Consider the following 641-nt stretch of genomic DNA (forward strand, 5'->3'; position numbering starts at 1 on the left):
AAAAAAAAAAAAAAAAAAAAAAAAAAAAAGGACAGCTTTACTATAAAATGCCCAATGCATTTTATAGTATTGGGCATTTTAGTGCTAACCTGAGTTAGGTCTTCTATCTAGAAATACAAAATATGTTTAATGATTAAGTGGTAACAAAATAACTGCTAAGCATTGATACTCAGTTCCTAACACATTTATTTATTCAGCATGCAGTTATCAATTCTGTTCCTATATACAAAAATAGAGAAACAATTGTAAACAAAACATAATCAATTCCTTCATGGTGTGGATCAAATATTTAGATTAATTAGGCCTAGGCCAATATTTTGATGTATTACTACAGTTTATTTTAAAATATACTAATTTATTTTCACAAAAATCTCAATATCTGAACTTATTTTACTTCATCCAATACTGCCCAGCTCAGACTTTGGGTTTTTTTCCGAGACCCAGAAAACTTTTTTAAAATTGTGTATTAGACATTTACAATTAGGTGAGCCACAAGAACAACAGATACAAGTTTCCAAAACTCAAGTCATTGTCTTACCAAGAAACCTTACTCCTTCTTTGGCATTCGAAGTTACGCTAAATAACGACACGCATCACCAGAAGCTAAGATGTCACCATCGATTCCTTCTAATTACCATAAG

The sequence above is a fragment of the Piliocolobus tephrosceles genome, chromosome X, assembly GCF_002776525.5.
Source record: "Piliocolobus tephrosceles isolate RC106 chromosome X, ASM277652v3, whole genome shotgun sequence".
NCBI classification, from domain to species: Eukaryota; Metazoa; Chordata; class Mammalia; order Primates; family Cercopithecidae; genus Piliocolobus; species Piliocolobus tephrosceles.